The sequence below is a fragment of the Schistocerca nitens genome, chromosome 7 (assembly GCF_023898315.1).
Source record: "Schistocerca nitens isolate TAMUIC-IGC-003100 chromosome 7, iqSchNite1.1, whole genome shotgun sequence".
Classification (NCBI taxonomy): Eukaryota; Metazoa; Arthropoda; class Insecta; order Orthoptera; family Acrididae; genus Schistocerca; species Schistocerca nitens.
The window spans coordinates 323,784,541-323,806,108 of NC_064620.1; the positions used below are offsets into that span (position 1 = coordinate 323,784,541).

Sequence of the window (21,568 nt, forward strand, 5' to 3'; positions counted from 1 at the left end):
TACAATTTTCAACAACAGATGGCGCTGCAAGTGATGTGAAAGATATAGAAGACAACGCAGTCTGTGGGTGCGCCATTCTGTACGTCGTCTTTCTGCTGTAAGCGTGTGCTGTTCACAACGTGCAAGTGTGCTCTAGACAACAAGGTTTATTCCTTAGAACAGAGGATTTTTCTGGTGATGGAATTCCACCGCCTAGAACACAGTGTTGTTGCAACAAGACGAAGTTTTCAACGGAGGTTTAATGTCACCAAAGGACCGAAAAGCGATACAATAAAGGATCTGTTTGAAAAATTTCAACGGACTGGGAACGTGACGGATGAACGTGCTGGAAAGGTAGGGCGACTGCGTACGGCAACCACAGAGGGCAACGCGCAGCTAGTGCAGCAGGTGATCCGACAGCGGCCTCGGGTTTCCGTTCGCCGTGTTGCAGCTGCGGTCCAAATGACGCCAACGTCCACGTATCGTCTCATGCGCCAGAGTTTACACCTCTATCCATACAAAATTCAAACGCGGCAACCCCTCAGCGCCGCTACCATTGCTGCACGAGAGACATTCGCTAACGATATAGTGCACAGGATTGATGACGGCGATATGCATGTGGGCGGCATTTGGTTTACTGACGAAGCTTATTTTTACCTGGACGGCTTCGTCAATAAACAGAACTGGCGCATATGGGGAACCGAAAAGCCCCATGTTGCAGTCCCATCGTCCCTGCATCCTCAAAAAGTACTGGTCTGGGCCGCCATGTCTTCCAAAGGAATCATTGGCCCATTTTTCAGATCCGAAACGATTACTGCATCACGCTATCTGGACATTCTTCGTGAATTTGTGGCGGTACAAACTGCCTTAGACGACACTGCGAACACCTCGTGGTTTATGCAAGATGGTGCCCGGCCACATCGCACGGCCGACGTCTTTAATTTCCTGAATGAATATTTCGATGATCGTGTGATTGCTTTGGGCTATCCGAAACATACAGGAGGCGGCGTGGATTGGCCTCCCTATTCGCCCGACATGAACCCCTGTGACTTCTTTCTGTGGGGACACTTGAAAGACCAGGTGTACCGCCAGAATCCAGAAACAATTGAACAGCTGAAGCAGTACATCTCATCTGCATGTGAAGCCATTCCGCCAGACACGTTGTCAAAGGTTTCGGGTAATTTCATTCAGAGACTACGCCATATTATTGCTACGCATGGTGGATATGTGGAAAATATCGTACTATAGATTTTCCCAGACCGCAGCGCCATCTGTTGTTGAAAATTGTAACTACTGTAATTTCGAAAGTTTGTCTGCCTGAAAATGTACTGTTGTCCCAAGCATATTGCAACAAACGGTGTATTTCTATCGCTGCTCGTTTAGTTTTTATTGCCGTTTCAAATATACCGATCATTTTTTAAACACCCTGTAAGTACAAATGACAGCACTGTCCTTTTATATCTTGTGAATGCGATACTGCCTCCATCTATCTAAGTGCATGTCTCTAACCCATGACTTAGTTTCTCAGTGTATATCTCCGTACGAGCCCTAATTTCTTTTATCTTTGTGGTTCTTACACGACACCGTAAAATACTTAGGAGTTACTATCCGGAGCGATCTGAAGTGGAATGATCACATAAAACAAATAGTGGGAAAAGCAGGCGCCAGGTTGAGATTCATAGGAAGAATTCTAAGAAAATGTGACTCATCGACGAAAGAAGTAGCTTACAAAACGCTTGTTCGTCCGATTCTTGAGTATTGCTCATCAGTATGGGACCCTTACCAGGTTGGATTAATAGAAGAGATAGACATGATCCAGCGAAAAGCAGCGCGATTCGTCATGGGGACATTTAGTCAGCGCGAGAGCGTTACGGAGATGCTGAACAAGCTCCAGTGGCGGACACTTCAAGAAAGGCGTTACGCAATACGGAGAGGTTTATTATCGAAATTACGAGAGAGCACATTCCGGGAAGAGATGGGCAACATATTACTACCGCCCACATATATCTCGCGTAATGATCACAACGAAAAGATCCGAGAAATTAGAGCAAATACGGAGACTTACAAGCAGTCGTTCTTCCCACGCACAATTCGTGAATGGAACAGGGAAGGGGGGATCAGATAGTGGTACAATAAGTACCTTCCGCCACACACCGTAAGGTGGCTCGCGGAGTATAGATGTAGATGTAGACATGTACATTGGCAACAGTAGCTTCAAATGCAGGTTCTCTAAATTTTCTCAGTAGTCCTGAATGAGATTCTCACTCTGCAGCGGAGTGTGCGCTGATATGAAACTTCCTGACAGATTAAAACTGTGTGCAGGACCGACACTCGAACTCTGGACCTTTGCCTTGCGTGGGTAAGTGCTCTGACAACTGAGCTACCCATTCACTACTCGTGACCGAAGAGCTTCTGTGAAGTTTGGAAGGTAGGAGACGAGGTACTGGCAGAATTGAAGCTGTGAGGACGCGCCGTGAGTCATGCTTGAGTAGCTCAGTTTGTAGAGCACTTTCCCGCGAAAGGCAAAGGTCCTGAGTTCGAGTCTCGGTCCGGCGCACACAGTTTTTATCTGTCAGGAAAATTCTTTCTCAGTAGAGTTCCTCGAAAATAACGTCGTCTTCCTTCCAGGAACTCTCATTTGAGTTTACGAAGCATCTCCGTAATACTTGTTTGTTGTTCGATCCTACCGGTAAGAAATTTAGCAGTCCGCCTCTGAATTTCTTCTTCAAGTCGACGTCGTATGTATCCCTACCACTCGAGCAGTGCTCAAGAGTTGGTCGCACATGTGACCTATACGCTGTCTCCTTTACAAACTTCCCTAAATATCTCCCATTAAACTGAAGTCCACTATTCGCTTTCCATACTACAACCCTTAAATGCTCATTCCGTTTCATATCGCATTGCAACGTTGTGCCTTGATATTTAATCGACGTGACTGTGGCAGCCAGCACACTACTAATGTTATATTCAACATTACGTGACTGTTTTTCCTACTTATCTGCATTAACTTAGATTTTTCTACATTTAAAGAAATCTGCCACTCATCTCAGCCACTAGAAATTTTGTCTAAGTCGTCTTGCATCCTCCATCCAAAAGTCGCCTCAGCGACTACACTACAACATCATCAGCAAACAGCCACAGATTGCTCCTCACTCTGCCCGCTAGATCACTGATGTCTATAGGAAACAACAGCGGACCTATCACACTTTCTTGGGACATTCCGACGACACCCTTGTCTCTGATGAAATGTGCTGCTACAGTAGGACGTAGAAAGGGGATTGGTAGATCGAATAAAAAAAAGAGGAGATACTGAATAGATGTCTATGGTGCAACGTGACTGAAAGTAGGGATCGGTTTACAGCACGGCCGTTGAGTGTGCCTTATTACGCCAGTAGAGACTCACTCCACTGCAAGAAGTTAACGACATACTTATTTCTTTCAGTGATAGTTCGAGGAATCGGATAATGTCGGGTTCGTTCAAGAACAGTGGTTGTTATCGGATCAATAACTGTACGGTTTATTAGCGAAGTAAGTACTCACTTCTGACACGTGTACTTAATACATTCGGTTTTAGTAATACTCCGCATGCCACCATGAGACATTAATTGTATCTCACTGAAACCTTAATGCGAACAGAAAGCGGCTCGAATGGTTATACCGAAAGCAGTTGCGGCAATGCCGGCAAGCACGTAATCAGAACTCCACTTCCCGTCTACCACTACATCGGATGCCAGACTAAGCGTTCGTATCAAACAACAAAGATCACTACTGCTGAAAGCACTGTCAACGGGCGGTGATCACTTTCGAACGTTGAACTCGGCTAAGTCAACAATAGTTGCAATAAGGTAATATACACTTGTCTATGAAGCACACTGATAAATTTACGACCAAATGTCGGCAATAATGACAAATACATTGACTCGGGCAGATATTCTATCCTAACAGGTTGATTGTATACATTATGAGGCATCAAAGAATCTTCAGTTTCGTAATGGGAGGAAGTGTGTGTGTGGGTAGGGGGAGGATTGCAGAGGAAGACGAAAGCTTAGATACAGTAAGCAGATTCAAATAGATGTATTGGGCTGACGCGTAAATTCGTAGCATTTTTCCAGTGGTTTAATAAGCAAAACAGATAAAGATATCGTTATCGTGGAGTAGCGTCGCTTCACGCACCATCCTGGTCGTTGTTCTGGGATCGCTTCTGCAAAACGTCTCAGCTATTGACAATGTCAGCGGTGGTGGGTACACCTCGGGGAAGCAATTCGTAGTACCCTACACCGTTACTGTTGCACCAACTGCATTAATATTACCTTTGTGGGTGCGCACAGCTGTTTGTGCGGGGATTTGCTGCTTTGTTTGGGCTCGGACATTTCTTTCTTTTCCTTATGTTAGCATAAAAATGGTTCAAATGGCTCTGAGCACTATGGGACTTAACTGCTGAGGTCATCAGTCTCCTATAACTTAGACTACTTTAACCTAACTAACCTAAGGACATCACACACATCCATGCCCGAGGCAGGATTCGAACCTGCGACCGTAGCGGTCGCGCGGTTCCAGACTGTAGCGCCTAGAACCGCTCGCCCACCGCGGCCAGCCTACGATCTTCGCCAAATCCCGAAAGTCTTCCTGAACGAATGACAAAACGATCCTCCTCAAACCGAGAAACCATTTAGGCCAATGACATTATCCCCTTACACAGGCCAAATCTTTCTTACTCTCAAACAGAAGAATATGTTGGAAATATTCTGATTTATCCACTTGGCACTCCGTTTTCTGTCGTCCACAGCTCCACTCATTGTTTGCCGGCCGGGGTGGGCGAGCGGTTCTAGGCGCTACAGTCTGGAACCGTGCGACCACTACGGTTTCAGGTTCGAATCCTGCCTCGGGCATGGATGTGTGTGATGTCCTTAGGTTAGTTAGGTTTAAGTAGTTCTAAGTTATGACCTCAGACGGTAAGTCCGATAGTGCTCAGAGCCATTTGAACCATCTACTCATTGTTTTCAAATGGCATAATGACAATATGTAAACTCAGGTAGAAACAGCTAACTACATATAAAATGACAATCGATAAATGAACCCATAGCAAACGAAACAGTAACAAGCAAAACAATAATGCTACGAACTATTGCCCCGATGTAATAGGTAGCATTAGTTTCGCTGATATGGAACAGTGCGAACGCCCCACACCGAACTTATTGATACTGACAGCGTGTGTTACTCAAGGATAGGACTTCAACATATGTAAACAGGAAGACGCAACTCTCAACTTATCGAGAAATTCGGGTTTGAAAATTTTAGGCGTGCTAACACACTTCGTATGATCTTTATTACTCAAGTAGTTCACAGCTGATTGAGTAATTGGTTATTTTCATAAGCACGAAGTCCCTGGGTCGAATCTGGTTACCGGTGCTTTGTTTTCATTTTCACGCTATTCCACCAGTCTACAGTACTAAAGTAATCCCTCCGAAATGTACTCCACTGGTGTAGGCTTGTGACGCTTATTTTTACATGCAGGCGAAGAATCTCGTAAAATGACTCTAAAATTTCGCGTACATCATCGAAGAGAATATAGCGTCAGCTTCTGGAGAAGACTGCATAAAAATTCAGTCAATCGTACACCACCAACCGTCTGTGCCTATATCTGGTGATACGCTTTGATATGCGTCATACGCCGCTAAATTTTATGATGACCGAGCCCCGTTTATGACTGTAAACAGAGTTTGTTTAGCAACAGACACGTTGAAAACTCGTGCACGTGCAAAAATTCGGCGTTCGTCACACGTGCTGCATGCTGCAATAATTATTGTTTTCTATGTTTCTACAGTCAGTTCCATCCTCATTCGTGCAGTAGGTTAGATATTACACTTGTCACAAATGTTGGGACAATAATATAAATGATGCGACTATACTGATGTGATTGAAAGTTCTCTTTTATCCATTTCTTTACTTCTAATCTCCTTGCAGAGGAAGTTTTTTTCGTCTTTTTTCAGGATAAATATCATGTAAATAATAAACGAACAATTATGTATTAATGATATGCATAGTCATAATAAATCTGTTACGAGAATAAAAAACAGTAATATTCGATGCAGAGACATAGCGCTCGTGAAACTACACACTTACTCGCTCGGTTGCGGACTGCATGAATATTAACAACCATATAAAATATACAAGCAGGCCTAAAATTTACAAACTCTGTTTCCTCGGAAACGGTTTAAAGGTTGCGCCATCCTGTTTACCTAAGTGCTACTCGTACGCTAGACACCCTGTGAATATGAATGAAATCGGTAATGAGACGTTCGCACGGTGTCTTTGTGGCGTGAAAAGGCTTGCACAGGATACGCACGTGTGGAGAAAGGACTGATTACCACGTAAACAACAACGTACTCAACTAACGATTTTTTAAAATTACATTTTCTAATCTCAGGTCACACAACTGCCGTCATAGCCGCATTCGATTTTTTAGCAAGTCGTCATCAGATGATCCAAACACATTTCGTAGTAACACGTAAAGTACAATTGAACAAGCGAAAATATGCGTTCGGAAGGCTCCGAGGAAGTTCACGGCCTAGAAACAACATCAGAGTATGTAAATTGAAGGTGGAAAGCGGAAGAAAACAAAGGAAAGGGGAGGGATCACAGCTGTCAGCTACATTGGGACGTTACACGGATTCGGCGGCGGCGAGTTGAAATGTGTACCGGACCAGGATTCGAACCCGAGATCGCCTGCTTACTAGGCTGATGCGATAACAACTGACCACCCGGGATACAGGGTTATCGCAATTGCACGGACTGTCTCGGCCCTCCTCACGGCCGATCCACTCTCCCATTGAGCGCCACCTGTTCGCAGCCCATTTCCTCCACATTCGCTGTTCCGAGATTCCCATAGGAGGTCGGACGTATTTGTGCATCCGCACTGAAGAAGATGGACTCATTACCAACATAGGTATATCAAATTATATGAATGTGTGGTGTCAGTTACTCCGGACATGTCCGAAAGAACAGACACTACAACTTCATATAATATCGGAGTAGCTTAAGATACATGTAATAACACTTTTATGGTCACCTATATAGAGTGAAAAACAGGCTCACAAAAAAATTTTAAACTCAGCGTTATCGATTAAAACCCACAATGACTACAGGAGGTAATGGAGACCTAAAATAGCCCGCCCGGCAAGCCGCGCGGCCTAACGCGCTGCTTCCCGAGCGGAAAGGCGTACTGGTTCCGGGAACGAATCCACCCGGCCGATTAGTGTCGAGGTCCGGTGTGCCGGCCACCCTGTGGATGGTTTTTAAAGCGGTTTTCCATCTGCCTCGGCAAATGCGGGCTGGTTGCCGCCTGTTCCACTGTGTTGGTGATTGCTGCACAAACACTCACTGAGGGCTACGGCGGGGACGAACCCTCTCCGTCGTTTATAGGTCCCCTGTTAAATACACAATACACAAGACCTGAAATAACTGTGCGACAAAGCTTATATCACAACCGATGACCACATTACTTGTCCGAGGTATGGTCGCAGGGCTGAGGTTAGGCCACTACTGTTCAGTATAGTTCTTGGAAAAGTAATCAACAAATGGAAAATGAAATTAAGGATGCAAAAGTTGGAGTATGTCTCCAAAATAAACACGTTCATAGTCTAGTGGTTGCAGAACACATTGCAGTTCTCCCCAACAACAGAGTAGGAGCAATCCAATATGCAGAGAAACTCCCCAAAACACCGAAAACTGCGGTCCAAATTTCATACGAGAAGACGCACCAAATGGATGTGACCAGATCAATATCACACCACCAACCTTCGGTCACGAAGTTCGACAAAAATGTATGAAGTAAACAAATTAGAGTGCCTAGGAGTGACTACTGAACCGGTGGAGCTATATCGGGAAGCTAACAAAGAAAGAACTGCAAAACAACGAAGAGGTCTACAACATATTCTGGAACAGATTCAACAGTAATTCTACATTACAAAAGGGAAAATTTCGAAACTGTAACAGAAGCTCTTTATGTTTCTGAAGCATGATAGTTGTTACCAGTTCCAAAATGAAAATAATCGAAGTGCTAGGAAGATATTAGGACACAAATTGTGAAAATGCTATTGGTACGCGAAAGACATGCCCCCGGCTAAAGATAACAACAGTTTTACAGTCACATATATAGAGTGAACAACAGGCTCACAAAATAAATAAATAAAATAAAAAATAAAAACTCGAAGCTCAGCGTTATCGATTAAAGCCCACAATCACTGCAGGTGTTAATGGAGACCTAAAATAATTACCATTAATGAAGAAACTATTCAAGATGGAACTAAATTTGAATTTTGATTCAGAAACACAAATTTTTTGATGAGCTTGCCCAACAAAATTCCTTAGTTGGGCACGACGAGTTAAAAACATATGTTCTGAGCTTTATTTCATACAGCAAAGTGAAAGAAAATGTTAAACAGGACTCACCTGTTTTTCAGAGGCAGTTTTTACGGGATTGTTGAACAGACTTCACGTCCGGAAGCAATTTAGTCCCATCCTTGTGACCTGAAAAGAGAAATATTTCATTTGTCACTAGAGTTTTCCGATTCAGTGGTCTAACTTAATGACAGAAAGAAAGTTGTGATGTGGTTAAGATCGTATACACTTAGCACGTATTTAGGAGATTCTTCTTATGAATTGGCTGTAGAAGATTATGGCCCAGCTGGTATTGTAAGCGGAGGGCAAACGAGTACACAACACATTACATCTTCGGTAATGTCGTTGAATGCGTTTTCTTAAGTGTAAAAAACGTCATAGTTCAACCGTCAAGAGTTATTAACAAATAGTTCTTTATTCACAACCGGTTTCAGTCTTCAAATAATCATCGGATATCCTGTATACGAAAGGAGACAACACGTGAAATGCGTTTCATATTTAACTGACAATACAATCCTCACGAAAAGTCTCGTACTCGTTTATTACAGATTACACGGCCGTAGTAAAACTGAGTCGACAAATAACATAAAAGCCGTCTCACTGTATCGAAAATAAAAGTACAGCATGAGAGTGTGTTGTGAAAGTTTGCCTATAGCGCCTTGCTGATTTATTGACATTCTCTAGTGCACAGGTTAATCACCACGATGGCAACTACCACTGCTGAGACCTGGACGAGCTACCGGTGTGGGGTAATCTGGTGAACGGCCATGCGTTGGCAAGTATGTACCCTCTGTAAAAACTACTCTACCCAGACTGGCTAGTGTATCGAGAAACTGGCCCCCCAAAGGTGTGATCAGCGACAGCAGTTGTACAACAGATCGACTATCATGGAACACCTATGGGACATCATCGTACGACAACTCCAGCGTCATCCACAACCAGCATTAACCGTCCTAGTATTGACTGACCAAGTGCAAAAGACATAGAATTCCATTCCACAAACTGACTAGTACAACGCAATGCAAACACGTTTGCATGCTTGCGTTCAACAGTCTGGGATTACACCGGTTATTAATATACCAGATTTCACATTTGCAGCCGGCCGCGGTGGTATCGCGGTTCTAGGCGCGCAGTCCGGAACCGTGCGACTGCTGCGGTCGCAGGTTCGAATCCTGCCTCGGGCATGGATGTGTGTGATGTCCTTAGGTTAGTTAGGTTTAAGTCGTTCTAAGTTCTAGGGGACTGATGACCACAGCAGTTGAGTCCCATAGTGCTCAGAGCCATTTGAACCATTTCACATTTGCAGTGACTCATCTCGCTCTTACATTAACCTGTGATCTTGTAACGTTAATCACTTACATATGTTAACTAGAAAAATGTATTCCCGCAATTTCACTACTCTACATTAATTATTTTCTGATGTTGCGATTGTTTATCCGTCAGTGTATAATGGTATTCGTGTTATGTTAAATATTGGTGTTTATCATTGGTCATTCGAAGTGATCGAAGTGTTTCATTTCTGTATTTTCATGTGCGCAGTTTATGTTAAATAGTTTTGTCAAAGAAATCGGCGAGACAGAAATTATTCTCTAGCTGGACGAAGTCATATTGCGATGATAATTCACTGGTTTACTCACAAATAAATAGTGATATTTCTTAAGGGATTTAATTCAACTTACTTTCTGTGTGGGATCTCCCTGTAATGATATTTATATCTTGAAACTTCTTGAAGTCAGGTAGCTCTTAGGGTATATTCGTGAACCCCTTAATAACTGTTCCGCCACAACGTTTCAGAGATAAACTACATTACAGTAGATGGTGTTGTGGACGAGCGGCCCTGAGAGCTGAGCACACTAACGGGCCGCTTCCGGGATGCGGGGAGGAGATCCACCCCTGGATCGATCCGCACGCGGATTAACAACGAGGACTGGTGAGCCAACCATCTTGGATGTGGTTTTCAGGTGGTTTTCCTCATCGAACTAGGTAAAGGCCAGGCTGGCACCCAATCGTGACAGCGGTTACATCCTTAGCAAGGCGTGGGAACCCGCGATCACCCGGATTAAGAAGAAAAAGGATATTTCCCAGAGTGTACCGACTTCGGGGTAGGAGGGAAGAATAACGAGAGCGGTGCCGGCAGACCCTCCTGTACGAGAAGACCTGGGACGCAGCGCCCAGACGGCGGGAGAACGGACGATGCACCTGGACCGCGCGCGGGGCGCCGCCCGCACCGACCCATAGGAAGCGCCTGAGAGAGGAGCGGGAGGGGGATTGTCCTATATATACATGGCGCCGGTCAGTACATCAGCGCACCTGATGATGGCAACGTGGTCGATTGCCCAAATATTGTGTCCTCTGCACACTCACACCAGGCTGTTCACCCGAGATTTACTTCGTCATAAAATACGCCTGGAGAAATTGAAGAATCACAAAGTGGAATTTGTCAAGTTTATAAGTGAACCAATATTCGTAGTTCTCAGAGAAATTTTTAGTGACTTTTTGTTTTAACCCTCCCGTATATCGTACTACATACGGTGAAAACGCGTTATGTAACATTAATTTCTCTATTTGTTAATTTTATCCTCACTGAATACTCCTGAACTCTGTGACTATTACCTTAAACGATGATGTTGAAGAGTATCCCCTATCAGTCACAATTAAATATGGTTTATTTCAAACATGACCATTCTCAAGTGATATTCAACTTTGTCTTAATACATTCAATGATGGGGTTCACTTTGTAACATAAAAGGGAAATTATGTGATGTTACTAAGGAAACTTACGCTAATGCCCTGAAAGTGGGAAAGCGATATGATTTGATTATACTATTGTACTTATATACGGATCGAGTTTAGAAGTGGTAATTGCATATTTGACACCGAAGAAGTCATTCGAAGAGCCATATTCCAATGATCACACACTTATTTCGTTTAAAATATTATGAATTCTGGATGAAACGCGAACTCACAGCATCCAACGTATTTTGAATTCGAATACAAATCTGGTCAAAGAAGTTAGAGCTGAGACTACAGAGATGTGGAAGCTTAGAGGACATTGCCAGCTACGAAAATTACTACATGACAGCAGAAACAATTACTTTCTGTTCTCATTTTTGTACCAGAATTTCTCTCCCTTTCTTTGTTCAAAATGTTCAAATGTGTGTGAAATCGTATGGGACTTAACTACTAAGGTCATCAGTCCCTAAGCTTACACACTACTTAACCTAAATTGTCCTAAGGACAAACCCACACACCCATGCCCGAGGGAGGATTCGAACCTCCGCCGGGATCAGCCGCACAGTCCATGACTGCAGCGCCTTAGACCGCTCGTCTCCCTATCTTTAAAATTAGCTGAATACGTATCAGAATAATGTTTCAGAAGAGGCTATAGTGTAATAAATATGTTCGTTTACACAATCCTCATGCATGTCGTGTATAGACTACGTTACAAAAAGCAAACAAATAGGCACTCTCACAGGAATTAAATGTGTGTATCCTGCTTCTCGATAATCGAGGCTGATGAAAATGAAATTAACTAAAATACAGACAAAGCTACAGACTGAGTAATTTTAAAGATAAATTTACTCGTCGATTCTTGCCTGTTTATGTAACACTGAAATAACAAACATTTGCGGAAGGGGTTGTTGGATTTGCAACGAGCGGTCGTTGTGTACACGGACAGCGTGCTGTGCAAACAGTGACACCTCTTGCTACATCACACATCGCCGCCAAACCCCGTTCGAACAGCGTTTACCGAGGTCTGCGGCACATTGGCGCTTTCACAGGTATGCAAAACTTGGACAAACGAATTTTGTCCTACAAACGCAGCTGTACAATACGTTTCCGTTACGTCGTCACTTTAGTGAGAATGACACAAAGAGTGTTGTTCTCGGAGTAAGTTAAACATCGCCGCAGGAATTAATTCCTGAAGGCTAACATAGCTTGCTGAATGGCTTGACTGTAACGGTAGTAATACTGCACCATACTCGCAGTTCATTTGGACATAGTCACTGGCCTTCCCATCCACCGCCCGCATCTCGTGGTCGTGCGGTAGCGTTCTCGCTTCCCACGCCCGGGTTCCCGGGTTCGATTCCCGGCGGGGTCAGGGATTTTCTCTGCCTCGTGCTGGCTGGGTGTTGTGTGCTGTCCTTCGGTTAGTTAGGTTTAAGTAATTCTAAGTTCTAGGGGACTTATGACCACAGCAGTTGAGTCCCATAGGGCTCAGAGCCATTTAGCCTTCCCATCCACCAACGGTACATTTTCTGGTATCCTTGCGGCGGAAATAGAGCTGTAAAACTTCCTTAATCTACTGTAGATTATCATAAGTAAGCGTAGACTACGGTAATTTTCCTAGTAGCATTGGGCAGGTAAGACTGTAACCGCGTTACCTGTGGGTAAGGTTTGCTGCATACATATCGACCTTTACCTTATTTCGATCGCTTTGTTTGCGTGTGCGATCAGTGTCTTACTAGATCCCCCAGAAACTGGAAGCGGTGAACCAATTCGAAAGTGTGTGAGGATGTATAAACAGCCCTGTAAACTAATGAAAATTTTTGATCCTCGTAGTTATCCACCTGTCTGTTACTTAAAAATAAACTGTATTTACATTAAAATTGAAATTGTCAATGTTTAAACAGAAGGGTGTTGTAAAAAAATCAAACATCGTTTCAATATTTTTTCTAAGTTATGTAAGAAAAATGAAGGACGTTTTACTGCGTACAAAATAACCACAATAATTATGTAGAATTCTTTATGTCTGGTTACACGAATAACTATTTTTTTACTTCCAAAATGCAGTTTATATTTTGTAAGAATATGAAACACGCAACGGACTAACACTGAACGATATGTGGCTCTAATTATCTGTAAAACAAAAAACAAAGAGAAGACGTCGGCTCCGAGTTTCTCCCTCACAAATTCATTTCTATTTATTTCCCTACGAACGCTACCTGTAGTACCGGTAATCCTACCATTTACTACGTCGTTTACGAACTGTACCAAAACTACCGAACCGTAGTATTGGTAGACCGCATCTCTAGGCCGAACCCTCAACATAATGATCGCTGCATCTACATGATTACTCCGCAATTCGCATTGAAATGTTTGACCGAGGGTTAATAGAACCAGAATACTTACCGACCATTCCACTAGCGAATAATACGTGGAGAAAATGAACACCTAAACCTTTCCGTGCGAACCCTCATTTCTCTTATTTTCTTGCCATTCTTATTGACATTTCGTGAAATTTCGACATAGAGAAATACACCTTTGTTTCAGTGATTGCCACCCAAATTCGCTTATCATATTCGTGACTCTCCCATTTCACGATAACACAAAACGAGCTGACCTTATTTTAACTTTTTCCGTCTTCATCATTGCTATCTGTTAAGGCTCCCATAGAGAAATACTTCAGAAGAGGACGGACAGAGGTAATGTAGACAGTCTGTTTAATATTTCTGTTGCAACTTCTAAGTGTTCTGCCAATAAAACGTACTCTCTATTCGCCTTCTTCATACTTTGTATGTGATTGTTCCAGTTTAGTCCGCAGCTCGTGGTCGTGCGGTAGCGTTCTCGCTTCCCGCGCTCGGTTTCCCGGGTTCGATTCCCGGCGGGGTCAGGGATTTTCCCTGCCTCGTGATGACTGGGTGTTGTGTGATGTCCTTAGGTTAGTTAGGTTTAAGTAGTTCTAGGTTCTAGGGGACTGATGACCATAGATATTAAGTCCCATAGTGCTCAGAGCCATTTGAACCATTTTGTTCCAGTTTAAGTTGTTAGTACCAGTAGTCCCCAGATATTTAATTCGATCTTCATAATCTGCAGCCATTGAACGAGTGTTGTTTATAGTGGAACCGAAATTTAACGGAACTGTCTTAGTACTCATGTGGAAAATCTCACATTTTTTTATTGTTTATGGTCAATTGACATTTTTCGCAGCATGTACGTATCTTGCATAAATCAGTTTGCAGTTCGTTTTGATCTTTTGATGACTTTACAAGACAAACAGAATCGTCTGCAGCTGGCCTAAGAGCGCTACTTAGATTGTGTCTTGAATCTTTTATACAGATTAAGAATAGCAAAGAACCTTTAACCCAGACATCACTTCGGCTACATTAGATGTGTGCGTGTCACATAATTTGAACTGCGACTTTTCTGACAGAGAATTAAGGATTCAGTGGCACAAGTGACACTATTCTCCATAAGCATGCAATTTGATTACAAAAACGTAGAAAAGTTGTGTGTTCTTCCAACCACTGCTGTGATGGAAACTTGCTGTCGTCTGTTTTCCATTTCTTATCGTGTGGTGTTGTGGGGCCGTATTTCACAGGAGCTTTAATGAACACACATTCATCTGCGACGTGTTGTCACTGGATAAATATAGTCGTGGTTGGCGGTGTTATCGTGTTTGCGAAAGGCGGCCCTAAATGGCATCCGGTCGATAAACGGTTATTGCTCAGCGCACCCGATGGCGTGATATTGCTGTTACCTGCAGGGCTTTTCTTGGAAAAGCTTCACGAGCCCAACATTCGTAGTGGAGTCACTCACGAAGAAAACACAGGATGTTTCCGACGTACTTTTACAAACTCTAGTGGCGCATTCATCACAGCTGAAGAAGCAAATGACTATAGAAAAGTGTAACCGAAGACATGTCCGTTCTAATTTATTGGAGAAACACAGAATAAAGCACGTCTCGCATCCCGTGGTCGTGCGGTAGCGTTCTCGCTTCCCACGCCCGGGTTCCCGGGTTCGATTCCCGGCGGGGTCAGGGATTTTCCCTGCCTCGTGATGGCTGGGTGTTGTGTGATGTCCTTAGGTTAGTTAGGTTTAAGTAGTTCTAAGTTCTAGGGGACTGATGACCATGGATGTTAAGTCCCATAGTGCTCAGAGCCAAAGCACGTCTGAGTTCAAACTCAACAACTAAAACTTACAGGTAATGATTAAAAATTAATTTTGTTGCATAATTAAATCATATTATGATTACAAGGCAGTCAGTTGACGAACGTACTGCATTCATTTCACAGTACTGTACAAATGAAATTTCGTATGGAGGTATGCAGAAGAAGACCAGCTGTACAACGGGGAAAACAGCATACAGACAACAGGATCTAGAAAATTTGTTAACAGGAATTTCAACTAATATTACGTCACAGAAAAGCAGAAAGTGCGAGAATCGTTACTAACCTCGATTCTAGATCGTGTTGAAAACTATTGGTTCCAAATTTATTATGTGAAAGTTCTTGGAAGCTTTCAAAACGAAACAAACTTTGTTAAAATTCTACATCTTTATTACTCATCTCTAAAAATATGTTTCTCAACATAGTCACCTAGGTGACGAACACATTTCTCCCGAAGAGGGACCTCTATGTTGTCACTGTCGCTGTACAATGTTTGATTATGTTGGTGGAGGCACGACCTGTTTGCACCGCTTCATCATTTTCAAAGTGAAGTCCCAGACGGTGTTCTTTAAGCTTTAGGAACAGATGAAGATCGGATGTCACAGAAGTTGATGATAGTATCACCAGTACATTCATTACGAACACAAACAACCCGGCGTTGCACATTACTGATGTCGATACAATCATCAGCATATACACCTTCCGTTCTTCCACATTTTTAAACTGGAGGGACGGTTTCTGTGGTTAGAAACTCGATTTCTGCACGCTGTTTCTCACTCACCGACACTTACTTAACACGCCTCCATGTTACACACTACGGATCCGAGCCATCTAGTAGCAGAGGGCTGCGACTTGCGTCAGCGAAGCTCGGAAGTCGGGCGGGTAATACACGTGACATGTGATACCTCAAACGTTATTAAAACAGAATAAATATCCGGAGACATTGCTTTCCTCTTACAAGGTCCAAAATGTAAAACAAAATACTATATACACAAATATATTTCAGACCATTGAAGACAGTTTGCGAACAATAAAGGCGAAACGCGTATAGCACGATAAATCTGTTTTATTGAGTTGTAACTGGACGGATACAAAGTAATAATTATCAACAAAGCCTAATAAACACGCTGTTCCCTTGGCAGCGATACGTAGCTTTGGGGGCACGTTCACTTTGACATTTGTTTGCTCTGGAGGTCAGTTTGTTGGGAACAGTTCACCTTGGAAGTCATTCAGTAGTAGTAGTAGTAGTAGTAGTAGTAGTAGTTGTTGTTGTTGTTGTCTAAGTTGGCAGATATGTGTTGTGTATAGCCGTGACACGACATTCAAACGAACAAGGCGCCGAATACAACCGTACAGAGCATCAGACCAGCTGTGTGGCTGTATTGAAGAGTTCCTATCTAACAGAACACGGAACAAGAGACATCATCATAACACACACACACACACACACACACACACACACACACACGTCATCCAAATTTGCATGAATATGATAGTTCAGATCAATGATTGAAAGAATCACAAAATCACCATTGGACACTGACGCAATACCAAAGTAAGTAAAAACATTGCAACACCTAACACAGCAAGCCGGCCGAAGTGGCCGTGCGGTTAAAGGCGCTGCAGTCTGGAACCGCGTGACCGCTACGGTCGCAGGTTCGAATCCTGCCTCGGGCATGGATGTTTGTGATGTCCTTAGGTTAGTTAGGTTTCACTAGTTCTAAGTTCTAGGGGACTAATGACCTCAGCAGTTGAGTCCCATAGTGCTCAGAGCCATTTGGACCATTTTGAACCTAACACAGCAGAATGCTTCCAGCCGCACAATGATGCTCAGACTACACGAACATTCACAAAAACTCTACATATGCTGAGAAAATACAGTCATAAAAAGAAAAAAATCCCCATTTTTCTCAAATTTAGAAACTTAAGAAATTTCTTGTGACGATTGCAGCAAATATTATTTCAAAAATTGGTAGAATAATGTTTAAGTCTCGTACCTGAGATATTGAGAGCGATCAGTCTACATTTTACATATATCTACGAAACCAGAAACACAAAGCGGAATAAACAAGAAATGCTGTAGAAATTCTAGTTATGGCACCCAAAGGACACACAATGATGGAAGATCTTCAAATCTACACCCATGAAGATGCATACTCAAACGAAATTGTTAATGAAGAAACAATAACATTAAAAAATCTAGAAAACTTTATTGGTATCCTAAAACCAAAAGAATACACATCTTGAGCACTTCAGGACATATAAAAACCAAATAACACTCATACAAATATCCCTGTATGAAAAACGAAAAAATTATACCTATACAGTCTTTTTAAACTACTTATTATCTCCGATTTTCCGTGATTAAAATTCGCCGTAAACATAAAGAATCATCAGAGAAAACATTAAAATATATGTAAGTGCTATATAAACATGATGACATACGAAAATAACCAGTACCACAAAAACAGAGAGATAATCAAAAAGACGCTCCAGAATGCAATACCGTAATAGGCGTCATAAGAGCTGAGAAGTAAAGCAAACTAGCCGGCCGAAGTGGCCGCGCGGTTCTGGCGCTGCAGTCTGGAACCGCGAGACCGCTACGGTCGCAGGTTCGAATCCTGCCTCGGGCATGGATGTGTGTGATGTCCTTAGGTTAGTTAGGTTTAACTAGTTCTAAGTTCTAGGGGACTAATGACCTAAGCAGTTGAGTCCCATAGTGCTCAGAGCCATTTTTGAGTAAAGCAAACTACTACTAACATATATATATATATATATATATATATATATATATATATATATATATATATATATATATATATATATAAGCCATATAATTTTATACTGTACTATACTGACACGTCAACTAAACAGCCATTAACACTGACTTAAGCCATGCACTCTTGTAACGTAATGGCGTACGTTGTAAAACAAACAACAAAGAAGATTTTTAGAACCTGTCATTGGATCGTGTGAAAGAAGACTCGGTAGCAAGTACCCATCAAACGCTACAGTGTGGAGAATATTGGTGAAGCAGCAATTACAACCCTACAATAAAAAACCTCTGCTAACAATGGATGGAAATGACTTTGTGCCCTGAGTTCTCTCCGTGAATAATGTTGTGATGCATTGACATTTTGCCGTTACTTTGATAATTGCTATGTGCTGACTTCTATAATACCTAAGGCTGAATCGGTCACATGGACGCACAATCGAAGTTGCAGGTTGCCTTATCTGATGGCTACCAAGGACAAAAAGATTCGATTTTCAGTGTTTCATGTAGTTACTGATCGAGCTTAAAAATTTAAACTGTAATCATAATGCACTTATTAAGAGCTATAATCATACATTAAACGTTTAAGACAATAAGTCAGGTATTAAGTCAGAAACTGTGTATACGTCTTGACGGCGCGCAAATTACCCAGATTACATTCATCCAGTACTGTGTGAGAATGAGAGTATTTAGCGACTTCCATCTAGTTTTACAAACAAATTTTTCTCGCTGACATCCCTCATAAAATAATGGAAAGAAAGTAATTGTCACTTACTACGTTTTCGCTGTTCCGCATCAGGCATGATGTTTTAATTTATTACTTGTTTACCACCAACAAACACCTGCCAGGTTAGCTGAGAGCGCTAATGCGCTGCTTCCTGGACTCGGGTAGATGCACAGGCCCAGGACCGAATTCTCCTGGAAGACTGAAGTCGTGGGTCGGTGCGCCGGTCAGCCTGCATGTGATTTTTAGGCGGTTTTTCACATCCTACTAGGTGAATACCGGTCTGGTCCCCATTTCCCGCCTCAGTTACCGACTCGCAGACATTTGAAAAACGTTCGCAGTATATCATGGCTTACACTGGATGCTGACAGCTGTGGTACACTACTTCCGTCCTGGGGGGTACAGGGTGGTGCCAGGAGGGGCATCCGGCCACCCTCTGACACTAACATTCCCAAATCCATAGTAACAGAGCTGATCCCGCGTTGAAGTGGGACAAAGGCCCAAGAAAATGATGACGACTTCTATACCACTACCTGCATGCAGAACACATTTTGCAGACAATATCCACACGTTCCAATGAATGTACCTGCAAAATGATATGAGGGTCATTTTTAAAGTGAGAGCCGATATATAAAGGAGTAAGAGAAACTTCATGTATGAACGTAAATTGCATCACACACTACAATATGCACATTTTTTTTTCATTTTCAACATAGTCGCCACGAATATTTAAACATGTGTCACGTCGTGCCACCAGCATTCCATCATCAAAGAACTCTGCCACCTGACTGTCGAACTAGTTAGTAACAGTTTCTTTTCCAAGCGCTTTCCACCACGAAATCCCTTAATTTTTACAAACAAGTGGAATGTATGGTGGTGCTAAGTCGGGGCTGTGTGCTGGATGACCCAGTAATCCCCAACAGAGTCTGTCAAGTTGCGTCTTTGTTGTTGCCTCAACATGAGGCTGAGCATTGTCGTGAAGAACGACGCCGCTAGAGAGCAGTCCCCTACGGCGATTCTGAATAGCACGCCTAAGCTTTAATAATGTTTCGCTGTACCTCTCAGCACTTATTGTCATTACTCTAGACAAAAAGTCTAACAAAAAAATGCCTTACCGGTCCCAAAAAACCGTGGCCGCGATTTTCCTTGTAGAAGGGTTTTGTTTTATTTTCCTGTTTTCGTCGGGGATTTTGAATGATGCCACTGACTGGATTGACGTTTACTCTCTGGAGCGCAGTGCGCAATCCATATTCCATCACCAGTCACAGTGTGACTCAAGAACTCGCCACCATCTTCGTGGAGCTCTCCAAAACGGACAAAAAATGTGCCAATCGCTTTGTTTTGTGTTCTTCTATTAACATTTTCGGCACACATTTTTTTGTAGTGAAGTTTGCTGTGACAATGTAATAAACCAATGATCTTGAAGCTTTTAAAAATTTCTGATGCATCATGTCAATAGTGAAGCGCCTATTTTGGCGAACTGTTAAAAAAAATGTGTGTGAAATCTTATGGGATTTAACTGCAAAGGTCATCAGTCCCTAAGCTTACACACTACTTAACCTAAATTATCCTAAGGACAAACACACACACCCATGCCCGAGGGAAGACTCGAACCTCCGCTGGGATCAGCTGCACAGTCCATGACTGCAGCACCTCAGACCGTTGGCTAATCCCGCGCGGCTTGGCGAATTGCCTCATCAAATTTTTGTGTCCAGTCTTCATTCATGACAGTAGGCCATCCACATCGTTCATCATGAATATTTATACTTTCTTCATTAAACAGTCTACACCATTTACGCACATTTCCATCGTTCATTACCCCTGCATCACAAAATTCAACAAGCTGCTGGTGAATTTCAGCAGGATGAACTTATTTTGCATTTAGCATCTGTATAACCGAGCATACTTCACAATCGGAGAGATAAATGATTAACATGGCAACAAACGAAGCACTATAACCATACAACCAACACCGGAAGAGAAGTGAAAGTTAATGAGACACGTGAAAAATGGCGACCGTGAAAGGACGTCATGCGACAGGATGCGCGGCCACGATGCGCTATCGGTTTTTATTTTAACATTGACCCTTGTACCTCTGTACGACACATAGTTCAGGCGGTATAATGTCTTAAACATTGAGACTCGTGGAAGACTAGCTTTTCTCAAAATGGAGTACAAATCACACAGACTATATTCCCCCAGTGTTTGATAATGGGAGCACTTTTTTTTTTTTTTTGTCATCAGTCTACTGACTGGTTTGATACGGCCCGCCACGAATTCCTTTCCTATGCTAACCTCTTCATCTCAGAGTAGCACTTGCAACCTACGTCCTCAATTATTTGCTTGACGTATTCCAATCTCGGTTTTCCTCTACAGTTTTTGCCCTCTACAGCTCCCTCTAGTACCATGGAAGTCATTCCCTCATGTCTTAGCAGATGTCCTATCATCCTGTCCCTTCTCCTTATCAGTGTTTTCCACTTATTCCTTTCCTCCCCGATTCTGCGTAGAACCTCCTCATTCCTTACCTTATCTGTCCACCTAATTTTCAACATTCGTCTATAGCACCACATCTCAAATGCTTCGATTCTCTTCTGTTCCGGTTTTCCCACAGTCCATGTTTCACTACCATACAATGCTGTACTCCAGACGTACATCCTCAGAAATTTCTTCCTCAAATTAAGGCCGATATTTGATATTAGTAGACTTCTCTTGGCCAGAAATGCCTTTTTTGCCATAGCGAGTCTGCTTTTGATGTCCTCCTTGCTCCGTCCGTCATTGGTTATTTTACTGCCTAGGTAGCAG

General features: G+C 42.7%; 1 protein-coding gene across 1 annotated transcript in view; it reads right to left on the bottom strand.

Moving 5' to 3' along the window:
• LOC126195601 (probable basic-leucine zipper transcription factor K) overlaps window positions 1-21,568 on the bottom strand; it is a 778,093-nt gene that overhangs the window by 420,572 nt on the left and 335,953 nt on the right. The window contains exon 2 of the mRNA XM_049934227.1: window positions 8,431-8,508. The gene's annotated coding sequence lies outside the window, so the exon portion shown is untranslated. The remainder of the gene's footprint in view (window positions 1-8,430; window positions 8,509-21,568) is intronic.